The sequence below is a fragment of the Schistocerca piceifrons genome, chromosome 1 (genome assembly GCF_021461385.2).
Source record: "Schistocerca piceifrons isolate TAMUIC-IGC-003096 chromosome 1, iqSchPice1.1, whole genome shotgun sequence".
Lineage (NCBI taxonomy): Eukaryota > Metazoa > Arthropoda > Insecta > Orthoptera > Acrididae > Schistocerca > Schistocerca piceifrons.
This window is the reverse complement of record NC_060138.1, coordinates 1,135,004,878-1,135,017,889: the sequence shown is the minus strand read 5'-3', so window position 1 is coordinate 1,135,017,889 and position 13,012 is coordinate 1,135,004,878. Positions and strand designations below refer to the sequence as shown.

The 13,012-nt window shown below is 38.0% G+C and overlaps 1 protein-coding gene across 1 annotated transcript in view; it reads right to left on the bottom strand.

Moving 5' to 3' along the window:
• Positions 1-3,879: 3,879 nt before the first annotated feature.
• The window catches only part of LOC124780620 (mitogen-activated protein kinase 1), a 377,777-nt gene continuing 368,644 nt past the window's right edge, over positions 3,880-13,012 (bottom strand). The window contains exon 8 of the mRNA XM_047253794.1: positions 3,880-6,797. The gene's annotated coding sequence lies outside the window, so the exon portion shown is untranslated. The remainder of the gene's footprint in view (positions 6,798-13,012) is intronic.

Here is a 13,012-nt window from a genome sequence, read left to right as displayed (position 1 = left end):
CTCGATGTAAGCTTCTTCAGGCCAATGAAAGCAGCATGGCAAACTGTATTAACTGATTGGAAGAAACACACTCATGGGCCATTTCCAAAGATGCCTTCCCATCTCTTCTGAAGCAGACACTGACTAAGATTTCAGCAAACTCGAAGGAAAACATGAAGGGTGGATTTCGTGCCACGCGCCTAATCCCTTTTGAACCAGGTCATGTCTTACGAAAATTGCCTGATAATGAGGAGAGCCAGCAAAGCAACGCAGATGCATTGTCTTCCCCTTTGGAAGAAATGCTCAGAGAAATTCGTTATCCTCCTAATAAGCTTGGTAGCTCCTGCCACCACCACAAACTAGACATTCAACCTGGAAAATCAATCACTGGCCGAGATTTTCAAGGAAACGAAAACAGTGCTGAAGCAAGTGACAGTGCTTCTAGCAGTAGTGAATGAAAACGACATCATCATCATCCAATGAAGTTTTACTGCTGAAAGAAGAAGCTTTTCATTTTGCAGAGTACAAATATAAACATGGAAACAAGGAGCAAACAAGGCAGTATGTTGGAGTGGCCACGAATGTTTGTGCTACGGAAGTTAAGTGTGAAATTCTTGTGCCCACACAAGAACAGTAAAAACACATTTGTGTTTCCTAATGTCTTCGATGAAGACACAATACAAATATTGCAAATTTCAAGAATACTTCCCACACCAGCTGAGAAGAGAGGAATGTTCATTTTTCGGGAACATTTGCTTTAGACTCTAGGACAATTGTTTAAATAAAGTGTTTGCAACTTAATTTAGGGTGATGAGTGAGAAAAATTATTTTGACCTTTTAGTTAAATTACTTTGTTTGTTTCTGTCTGTTTCTAATGTTTCAGTTAAGAACTGAAAAAAATTTTTATTTAAATTCTTGCAAAATAAAAACTTATCTGTAACATATAAAATTCATTAATCATTCCATATCACTTATTTGTAAGAAAGGGCTACCTAAAAGTGTCTAAATGTCACCAAAATCAAATAAAAAGCATGTAGAATTTTTTTTTCAAAAAAAAAGAAAAAAAAGAAAGAAAAAAGCAGTAACTGTCCAAATTCACGCTCTGTATACTGTAACTTTGGACAGAGATTTAAAAACCACATTTGTCCGAAATCACCCCAATTCACGAGGTGACTTCGGACAATTTATTTAACTGCCTCAGATAAGTATACCTACACATACACTTTCTGGTTCTGGGATATTTTATTCATTACACATATACCTTACCATTTCCATAACAATCACTTTAATCTAACAATATAAATGAAAGTTACAATCAAAATAAAAGCAAAACTGTCCGAAATCACCCGGTTTGACGGTACACAGCATTCAGGGAGGTACACTTCAGATTTTCCACATCTTCTAGGCATACAATAAGCTTATCTTTTTAACCCACTAATGTTTTGCTGAAAAAAATTAGTTTTATTTTCTGGGAATATCTGGAGATATTGTTTATTCACTTTCCTGTGTGCTACATCTTGTTAAATGTTTGAAATAAATTTCTTGTTATAAGACCCAACATTTCCTGGTGATTCTAACATGATTGTAAGATAACTGCACTGGATACAACACATTTAGTAAGACACAATCATGCCATGCGATGCAATCGTAACTCAACTGCATTGAATGATGACTTTTAAATAACTGCGTTGGCTACAGCATGTACATTAACCCCTCGTGCTACAACATTAACATGTACCAGCTGGGTCACATATTTCCAACATCATTTAGACAGAACACTAGACTTTGCCAATGGCAACATCAACACCCACAGATGAGGAGCCGGGAAGCATGGCAGTCCAGCCGCACTGCAGTGAAGCCACTTCCACTCTGGCAACAAAATTCGGTGCTTTGGTTTGCGCAGTTGGAGAGCCAGTTTGTGCAATCACATTACTGCTGACAAGGCCAAATACTGTTATATCATTGTAGCACTAAAGGAGGAGATGACCAAAGTGCAAGGCATTCTAGACACGCCACAAGCTACACAGCGGTATACAGCACTTAAAAATACAGTTTTCAAGTGCATGGTGCAGTCAGAAATGAAGAGATCAGAAAACTGGCTGTGGACAAAAGAACTAGGTGATCACACACAGCCATAGTGTTGCACACACCAGAAGACATACTCACAACATCCACGAGTCCATCATCTGGACTTTTGAATTCACCAGGATGTCATTTGGCCTACGTAATGCTGCACAAAATTTTCAAAGATTTATGGATGAAGTGACTCGCAATTTTGAATTCTGCTTTGTTTACATCAACCCTGTGTTAATTATGCCCAGTCCAATGGCCGAATATCTATAAAATTTACACCAACTTTTAGACTGTCTTCATGTACATGGCTTGCCCACAAATGTGACAAAGTGTGTTTTTGGAGCAATAGGGGCACGGTAAATGTCATCCAGTTGAAATATCCAACTTTGTTTCCCATATCAGCTGACACAGTTCGGGCAACAGCCTACCTGGTTAATGTGTGGCCATATAGAGGAAGCTTCATAATGATCACAAACTCTACTGAGCAGTGCCCTGTCAGGATTCTCTCTATCTAGTGGACCGTAATATTTTCCAATAAATCAGTATTTTCTACAGTGAAAGGTGGTCCAGTATGGGTATACAAGCTGCATGGTGTCAGTTTCAAGCCCAAATACATCAGTCATTTCGCAGTAGCACTGTGTCTGGCAGTCTGGGGGCTGATGTGATTCCGTAAATTTGGGATGCTTCAGAGGATAGATGGCCAACTTGATACTGCACAGTCCACTCATTTTATGGGTAACGTTAGGATACTATCAGTGCAAGAACTATACCAAAGAACTACATCATGCGTGATTAATCTGTTTTCAGCAGGATGAGTCTCCAATACATGTCAGCTGCGATGCAGGATGGTTCGCAGAACAGACTGGAACTTTTCTTTTCAAATGGCCTCTTCTTGTACCAGGCCTCTGCCCTACTCACCAGGCCTCGGCCATACTCACCATGTGTGGGCAGAGATGAACCAGACAATGTGAGGAAACTGGCCTCACCCCCATGGCGAGAACTCTCAATGACATATAGAACGTCACCCTGCCTGAACAGAAGCAGATGGCTGAAAGTGGAGAAATTTATTACCAACTTCTTGGTCTTCCTTCTGCAAAAATACAGATCGCCACTGAAGTGAAGGGCCTTTGAATGGTATATAAAATTGTAAATAAACCATATGCTGTGTACTTACGAAAGATGATAAAATATGATTAAGAATTGTGAAATACTCTTTCTGTTGATTTTGTGATTACTGTAGATTAAACAAATTAAAACAATACAACAACAAAATAATTGTTGCTGTGCAGTTGCTTATCAGTCTGCCGACGATGCCAACAAACTACAAAGTCACTATACTACATTCTGTGATATTCAGGTATTTGACTCTTCATCCATTCCCAACTCTATCTCATGGCTGCAAGACTGTCTTGTGATTTTTAGAGGGTGTGTGTTTCATGCTGAGTGTCAATAAGGCATACTCCCCTCAACTACACTCACCATCACCAAGTGTCCTTTATTTTTATGAGCAGTAGTGTAGACTCTGTAATGCAATTGGCTCCTTCATAACATCATCAGTATTCAGATTTCAGCAACTATAACTTTTTGTGCTGCCACTTGTACATATCAACTTGCTATGGGCTTTCACATAACTCTAAATTGATATTCACCTTGAATCACATCCATAGCAAGAAACTCGGGATTTTTATGATTATAGCAGAACATGAAGTATTGGCCCAGAATTAAAATTGTTGTAGCTCTGAAAATCTGAGAACATATTGCTTCAGGATTGCCACATGTTTAAATGAATGAGTTGACATTGCTAACAAAGCTTTTATTTTTAGCACAACAATTTGATGAGTATAATAATAGTAATAATAATCATCATGATAATGGTAATACTGTATTTACTGAGGAAATGGTAAATTTTTCACTAAAATGAATGATAACCAGTAAAACCACTGCACTGCAGAAACAGACAGTTCCGAATAATTTAATACAACAACAATCGTGACAACATACGCAAAAACACCATGCTCACCAATAAGATATATTATACACACTAAAGTAAAGTATGAATACATACCAATGTACAAATGGTACAAAATAGTTTTATCTGAATGATTTCTTAACCAGTACATACATGTCACATCACACATATCACAGCACCAGACATGGAGGTAAAAGTGACTGATGTTTGATGTATTCCATTCATATTTATGTGAGTAAGACTTGTTATTACAAAACACTGTACCTTCTTGTAAAAGCAATGGGAGACTTCTAACAGAAACATCCATCCACAGAATAATTATCCTCGCTGCAAACTAAGTAATCCATAAGGCTCATTTTATGATGACTGACTTAATTTTGGCCTTTCTATATTTTTACTACATAAACGAAGTTAGCAGAGTTTAAAAGGCATTATGATTACACAGCATTTTATTTTTATTCAGTCAGTGTATATATAATTCATCAAAAATTATACATTTGAGTACAATAATAATTAATTAAATTTCAAGGTACAAAACAATGTTGTTCAATGACAGCTGTAGGTGGAGATGAAACTCTCTCTTTACCAGCTCAAAAGCCCAGAAATAAAAGTGTTTATTTTAATTATGACCCAATGAATAAGTCTTAAGGCCACTCCACCAATTACACAGAGATTTTAAGGCCACTCCATCAACACATAATTAAGTTCCAAGAGAGAACAAAAGGAGTAACTCATAACCCACAACTAGTTGAAACCTTACATGAAGATTCACTGCTTCTAGCTGGAAAAAAAGCAGAAGTACAAACACATCATAGGAGTTTGTATCTACGTGAATATTTAGTGAACTTTGTGTTCCTACGATGAATACACGAAAGTAATTGTTCAAAATAGGAATGAATATAGTGCACATGAAAGTTTTTACTCAAGACATAACAAAATTTTCATATTCACTGCAAAACCAAAACACTAATTTATTTAAGCAGCAAATACTTCGCAGACCAGGACATCAACTGTGACTATGGTGTTTTCTAACGTTCCTTACTCAATATTTCACAAAAAGTCTGTGTGATAATCTACTGACATAAATACAGTATTAACAGTGTGAAAAATATAACAGAACACTACATACAACAAATTTGTACCTACTAGTTTAACTAACTAGCATGGTATTTTTGCGCAAAAAGCTTCATAAATATCACCTATCTCCACGTACACTAAATGCCAAAACACTCATAGGTTTACAGTAGATAAAATGGAACAACAATGTTTTCTTAAATGACAAGGTAAGCTGTAAAAATAATATGGCATCCTTCTCACTGTCGCCTTGAGACATATTGTAATGAATCAAAAAATTATTCTGCAATTTAGTTAAATGTTTATCTAAAATTCAAAGAACTATCACGGTCTGCTAACCTAACATAGCTAAACTGTCTTTCAACACTAAAATAACTATCTGAAGAAAATTCCAAAAGTATTTAGGCCACATAATTTCACAATTTTTGGTTGTATATCACTCTGTCGCACACATAATTCTTGAAATACATATGTGTAATGCACACACATACTGCAACTGGGCTGCCAGCACACTGACTTCGTCTCAGCACTGTAGAGTTACTCAGTTCATCCACTATAGAACTGAAACTGCGAGTGTGTGTTTCACTGTGCTGCACCAGCTTCCCAGTTAGTCTTCTCATCACACGCCATACATCCATGTATGTTTGCATTACTCTCCAATACAGCCGAAGGCTTCAGTTCTGTCTTTTGCAACAAGTTGCATACATAAAATTATTCTGAATAGACATTTAGATGAATAAGATAAGACAAAAACACTAATAGATACAGAGATATATAGAAGTAAATAGTGTGCGAGAGCGAATGTGTGTGTGTGTGTGTGTGTGTGTGTGTGTGTGTGTGTGTGTGTGTGTGTGTGTGTGTGTGTGTGTGTGGATGATGGATGATGATTATGATGTAGAGGAAAATATGACCAATGACAAAGAAAAATCATATTCAGTAGTCTTCACATTTAAAATACTGAAATAGTGATTTAGGATACTTTTCCACTTTATGTATAATAAATACACATTGCTTAACCTCCAATCACTGATTCTCACAATTAAACAACACATAGAAAGAGCACAAGTTTCTTTTCAACTGGTAATAAAAATAAAGATTTTTAGCCAATCAGGGTACAAGTTCAAATATGGGAAGTTATGGAAGCCGAAAACTCCAAATACAAACTGCATCTCATAAAAATACAGTGTCACCATCACTTTTTAGTGACACTGATTAAAAGTCAAATTTGTCCAATATTAGTTGTGCATTAAACTAGAATGAAACAAGCAATAATTATGTATAGTTAACTGTTTGAAGAATACAAATTATCAAGATGCAATTTATGTACTTGTAATGAGCTGTTTGAAATATTTTAACACTTTTTAAATTGACTTGATGAATCTGTGATGATGAGGACTTACTTTCATAACTCTAAATGTAAAATACATTTATGTAATAAGTTTAAAGATGGAGGGCAGGATCAAATTACATAAATCACAGATAGAAGGACACAAATGACCAAAATATACTACTGAGTCCTGTACAATAATAACATGAATATTTATTACCAGCAGAACCATTTAACATCTGGCAAAAAGGATATGTCTCCTCCATTTATCTCCTGTGTTTCCCCATACCAAAGCATGGTACAAGATTAATGAACACAGGCGACCGGAAACATGTGATGGTCATGTAGTGGAGCAAACACTTCGCTTGTGCAAAGCTGCAAAGAAAATAGAAGTGCTAATATAAATATGTCAAATGAAAAGTACAATAGTTTACATGCCTTATAGTCTTAGCCTAACAACTGAACACATCATTACTAAAACAATGACACTGAGGCAAACAATTCCTACTGGTTTGTCTCTGTGGATGAAGATGAGTGCACTCACACTGCTTTGAGAAATCTCATGTGACACCCCCATCCACAGCTCTTCAAATACAATAAAGTGCTAATCAGTTGTTGGGTAATGTATCAACACCTTTTAGTATACAAATGGCACTGCATACTAAGATACCCTTCCAGAGTAAGGAAAACTACTTGTTACTGGGGGAAGAGGCAGAGGAGACTTTTTTAAAATACACACATGTACGATTACGATTCCAACAGGCCATGGGGAGTATTTTAGGCCTTGGACATGTACTTCCTATGATATACAAATGTCCGCACACTGAATGTTCATTCTCTATATGAATAACACTCAGAATGGCATCTATGAAAAACATTACTTTAAGTATTCAATAGTCAACACTCTTTACAGCAGCCAGCAAGATTACAAATTAAACATATATGGACTTACACTACACTGGTTCCTTGAAAGCTCAGTAAAGCTTTTTTTTGTTAAAAATAGAAATAACAGCAAATTAAAGCCTTGTCTATAGTGACTATTTCTTGATTATTTATTCTCTCCAACTGTTTCATCTGAATCCTACAGGTCTTTGCTACTTCATCCATAATACAAAGCTGCTGACTCACTTCTCTACTACCAACACTCCCAACTCTCAATGTCCTACTGACTTTAAATTCACTACCACCTGTCGCCAACTATATCTTTACTAATAAATACTATTCACTCAAAATAAAAATATAAAAAGAAAACTGTGGGACAGTCACTGTCACCCACATCACCTTGAGAAATTGTTTCTATTCTCCCAAGATCCTAAGGCTCTTGCGTGGTTCACTCATGCTACATTCATGATATGGACCCAAGAGCAAGGCACTACCCTTATTCCTCCATCACCTTAATACCATTTCTCCAATTCATTTCACCTTGCCCTATTCAGCTCAGCATTAGAATTTTCTGAGCATTGACCTCAACCCCCTTAATGGCTCCATAATGTCACCAATCCACAAAAAAACCTACCACCTACAGTAACTAATTCCATTTTCATAGCTGCAAACCCTTCCACGCTAAAATGCAGTCAAGCCAACCAAGGATCAGCAGTAACAAACAAACCTATGCTATTCAGTACGGCACTACCCCAAAACCAACTTCACAAACTGATCTCCCACATGCCATATTCACACATAAAAGTATCTTCACACTTACTGAAAGAGATTGTTGTAGGAGCATTACCGTTCACAAAATACATAAACAAACTAGTGGATAACGTCAGAAGCCACAAAAGGCTATTTGCACATGATGTCATCGTAAGTAGAGAAGTTAACCTGCTAGAACACTGTACCGAATGCAGGATGACCTGCAGCACAGAATCAACACTATGCGGGTATGGGCAGTACATCTAGGTAAATAGATTATTTATTGTTTCACTGCAATTGTTCAACAATCACTGGAAACAGTCACAGTACGTGTCTGGGAATATATGTACATAGTGGTTTAAGCTGGAATTATCACAGAAAGTTAATCATAGCAAGAGCAGATGCCAGACTGACATTCACTGGAAGAATCCCCAGAAAGTGTTGTCCATTTACGAAGGAGATAGTGTGCAACACCTTCAAATAACTTGAGTATTACTTCTTAGTCTGGGATCGTCATGATCGAGGAAAGAGAGAAGATACACAGAAGAACTGTGTGTATTTACATCTACGTAGATAGTCCGCAAGCCACCATACAGTGCGTGGCGGAGGGTACCCTGTACCACTACTTGCCATTTCCCTCCTGTTCCACTTGCAAATAGAGCAAGGGAAAAATGACTGTCTGTAGGCCTCCGTATGAGCCCTAATTTCTTTTTCTTTTTTTAATTTTGTGGTCCTTACGCGCAATGTATGTTGGTGGCAGTAGAATTGTTTGGCAGTCAGCTTCAAATGCCAGTTCTCTTAACTTTCTCAACAGTGTTTCTTGAAAAGAATGTCACCGTCCCTCCAGGGCTTCCCATTTGAGTTCCTGAAGCATCTCCCTATCTCCTACATTTTGTTTGAACCTACGGGTAACAAATCTAGCAGCCCACCTTTGAATTGCTTAAAGTCTCCCTTCAATCCGACCTGGTATGGATCCCAAACACTCTAGCAGTACTCAGAAGTATAAACTGATGTCTACCATTTCCCTTACCGAACACTGTTCTCACGTGCTTATTCCACCTCATATCACTTTGCAATGATACGCCCAGATATTTAAATGACTTGAATGTGTCCAGCATGGCACTAGTAATAGTGTATCCAAACATTACAGGTTTGTTCTTCCTACTCATTCACAATAACTTACATTTTTCTACATTTAGGGCTAGCTGCCATTCATCACACCAACTGGAAATTTTGTCCAAGTCGTCTTGTACCTTCCTACACTCACTCAACTTCAACACCTTCCCATATACCATGGCATCATCAGCAAACAATCAGAGACTGCTGCCCACCCTGTCCGGCAAATCATTAATGTATATAGAGAACAACAGCGGTCCTATTACATCTTCCTGGGGCACTCCTGACAATACCCTTGTCTCTGATGAACACCTGTCACAAGGACAACATATTGGGTTCTATTATTTAAGAAGTGTTTGAGCAACTCACATATATGTGAACTTATTTCAAATGCTCGTACGTTTGTTAAGAGCCAGCAATGGGGCACCATGCCAAATGCTTTCCATAAATCTAGAAATATGGAATCTACCTGTTGCCTTTCACCCATAGTTCTAAGCATATCAGTAGAGAAAAGGGCAAGCTGAGTTTTTCATGACCGATTCTTTCTAAAGCCATGTTGATTCATGGACATAAGCTTCTTAGCCTCAAAAAAGTTTATTATATTTGAACTGACGAAGTGTTCAAGGATTCTACAGCAGACAGAAATTAGGGATAGTGATCTGTAATTTTGCGGGTCCATTCTTTTACCTTTCTTATACACTGGAGCCATCTACGCTTTTTTCCAGTCACCTGGGACTTTGTGGTGGGCAAGAAATTCATGACACATGCAAGCTAGGTAAGGGGCCAATGCCGTAGAGTACTCTTTGTAAAATCAAACTGGGGTTCCATCCGGACCTGGCAATTTATTTGCTTTCAAATCTTTAAGTCGTTTCTCTATGCCAGGTATATTAATTTCTATGTCATCCATACAGGAGTCTGTCCGATGGTCAAATGACGGTATGTCTGTATGGTTCTCCTGTGTGAATGATTTGTTGAATGTGAAATTTAAAACCTCAGCCTTCGTTTTGTTATCTTCAACTGAAACACCAGGCTGGTCAACGAGGTACTGAATGGAAGCCTTAGAACCACTTAGCGATTTTACATACGACCAGAATTTTCTTGGGTTCTCTGCCAGAACTTTCGCTAAGGTGTAAATGTGGTAGTAGTTGTAGGTTTCGCGCACAGATCTTTTCACAGGCGCACAGATCTCAACTAACCTTCACTGTCATCATTTGTGTGTCCCCTTTTGAACCTAGAGTGCAACAATCTCTGCTTCCTCAGCCTCTTACCAATTTTGTTATTAAACTATGGTGGGTCTTTTCCATCCTTTACCCACTTGCTAGGCACGGTAAATCTCCAGACCACAATTTATAATCTGATTAAACTTTGCCCATAATTCTGCTACATCCATCTTACTGAAACTAAGTGATGCTAATTCACTGTCTAAGTGAGGTGTTAATAACCACTTATCTGCTCTATCTAGCTGAAACACTCTCCTAGCCTTCTTGACTGATTTATTAACTTTTATAATCATAATGGCTATACATCATGATCACCAATCCCCGTTTCTATGCCGAAATTTTCGATAAGGTCCAGTCTATTTGTGGCTACATGGGCTAAGATATTTCCATTGCATGTGGGCTCCCAAGCTACCTGCGCAAGACAATTTTCAGAAAACTGTGTTCAAAAGTATTTCACACGACTTTCTGTCTGTAGCACCCCCCCCCCCCCCCCTCAATGACTCCATAGACATGCCACAGTCTATAACTGGAAGGTTAAACTCGCATCCAACTAGTAACTAGTATTGCATGATGTGGTTATTTACATACTATTGACCATAGACTTTTCTTGAATGACTCTAGGACTGCCACAGCAGAATCAGGTGGCTGGCGAAAACATCCAACAATTAACCCAGATTCACTTACATCTGTTATACGTGATCAGACAACTTCACTGTCACACTGAATTTCGATCTCAACAGAGACAATGTTTTTGTCAAGTGCAATGAAAACTCCCCCTCCTATGGGCTCTAATCTGTCTTTCCAATATACATTCCACAACTCGCTAAATATCTCAGAGATTTCAACTTTGGGTTTCAGCTAGCTCTCAGTCCCAAGAATAATTTGAGTGCAAGAACCTTCCTGGAGGATAGTAAATTCGAGAACTTGATTACAAATACTTCGACAGTTTACTGATAAAATGGTGACAGTCAAAGTGTCTTTATTCTGAAGACGTTTGACTTCCCTTGCTGTGAATCGACTGGGAAGCGTTCATCGGAGCACCTCAAACTACCACCTAGCCTAAAAATCCTTTGTGTACACTCCACAAGTACTCTGTCACCAGAGTAGCTGCTTCCTTTATGTAGTGGACACCTGACCTATCAAAGTGAGTCCTACAAATCCCCAGACGATAACACAGGTCTAGAAATCTGCAGCCAAGTCCGTCATAGAGTTGATGAAGCCTTTAGTTGAGACCCTCCACTCACCGGGTGTAAACGCGGACAAGGAAAACAAATTCCTGGATTTCCCGACTAAAAGTACACTTCCTCCCAGGTGGAAATATAATTTTCCGTGTAAAGTGACAGTATATTTTCCCTCAGAACTGTAAAACTTATCGATCATTTGAATGGTTATGGCTTTATACACAGGCGTAGAATTTCCCAGCACTTTAGAAAATAAAACAAGGGGGGGGGGGGGGGGGTTTGGAAAGATCTCTGTTGTGAAGCAACATGTACCCTGCATATTTTCGTATTACGAAAGTGTTAATTCTAATTCCATAAAAAACTGCATGTTACTTTCACAAGCATTGAAATCGAGATTGCAATGGGCTTTTGTAAGCCAGTCATAGCTCATGTCACGTGATCACGCCAGCCAATGACAGCGGATATTCAGAGCATAGGACACATGATGTACTCAGCCAATTAGCAACATCACTTAAGTAGTGTGGACACACAAACAAGAAAAGTTAATGGTTTAAATTGATATACGTAGTGTTACTACAACAAAAGAAAAGCTTTCAAGTATAATGTTCGCCTCTAAGGTTAATAAGCTGCAAGAGAAGCTAAACTTCCAAATATAATGTTGATCTTTTTGCGTGTGTTACACTTTAAGATATATCACACAAATGTGCCAGTAAAATTTTTAATAACGAGATAAATGTCTGATCTGCTGGGCTCAAAACTCTTCTAAATGGCTCGTCATCAAAGAGCTGATTTTTAAAGGAGTATCAAACTTTGTGCGAGTTAAGAAATTCATCGTACATTCTCGCACATAGTTCAACATGTGTAAAAGGAAATTTACTTTGACAGCATTCCTTTTCAAATCAGCATTCACAATATTTTCCCGCGATCTGTTAGAAATAGGTTCTTTTCAGCAATTGCCACAGAGTGCCAGATGACAGGCACCATCGTGCTTGCGCAGCTACGATGACGGAGGACACCCGTATGTTTGCAATTGTAAAACATTAATAGATCTTATGCATTATGGCATAAAAGAAACAAGACATCATAGGATACCCCAAAAGCATTGGAATAAGCACATTTAAAGTGCGTACTTAAAGTGCACATTCATATGTCCAGATTCCCAATGAAGTAATCCTCAACCTGATATTACAAGCTTTTCAGTGTGGTTTTTGGGATGTAAATTCTCTTGGAGAACCAGTACTGTATTATCTCATGTTTGGTTCTTTATTATGACATAATGCCACACGTGTAAGAAGATGAAAACGTGCACTTTAAATGCAGCGAACAGTTGAACCTAGCCAATAGTCTGGTACTAAACACTTCGTTTCAAATACACTGACTGCCTCAGCGGAAAAGATTAATAAAAGCCAAATTTCTTTAGCATACCGACAAAAACCACTTC